Source organism: Otolemur garnettii, unplaced genomic scaffold (assembly GCF_000181295.1).
Source record: "Otolemur garnettii isolate 467f Iridium unplaced genomic scaffold, OtoGar3 scaffold00130, whole genome shotgun sequence".
NCBI lineage: Eukaryota > Metazoa > Chordata > Mammalia > Primates > Galagidae > Otolemur > Otolemur garnettii.
In genome coordinates this window covers 5,664,651-5,665,105 of record NW_003852525.1, presented here as the reverse complement: position 1 = coordinate 5,665,105, position 455 = coordinate 5,664,651, and positions in this window count along the sequence as shown.

The following is a 455-nucleotide window of genomic DNA, read 5'->3' as shown; positions in this document are numbered from 1 at the left end:
TAGGGGCTCACGAGGGCTCCTGGCACTGCCCTGTGGGGGAGGTTCGAAGCATGGCTGGGGATGGCGGGACGGGGGAAGCTGTTTCATCCCCGCCATTGGTTCTTATCGCCTCTGCTTGGCAAGACTAAAAGAAAGGCTTCCCATTGCTTCATCACTGCTTGTGTACTCGGACCCCTCATTGTCTACACTCAAACTCTGCCCCCTGCCCTTTACACCACTGGGTTTAAAGGTGAACCCTCTGCTCACGGTCGACCAAGAAAATATTAAATCAAGGAAGGTAGAAGAACCTCGGTTATCTATGTTAGGGAATATTAGCTCTCTGCTGGATATTTAAATATAGATAATATTAGTTCTTTACCAAATATTTAAATATTCTTTCAACAAACATTTGTTGAGTACCTACTACGAGCCAGTGGTGTGTGACGTGTGAGGAACACAGAGGACAAGCAGCTCCT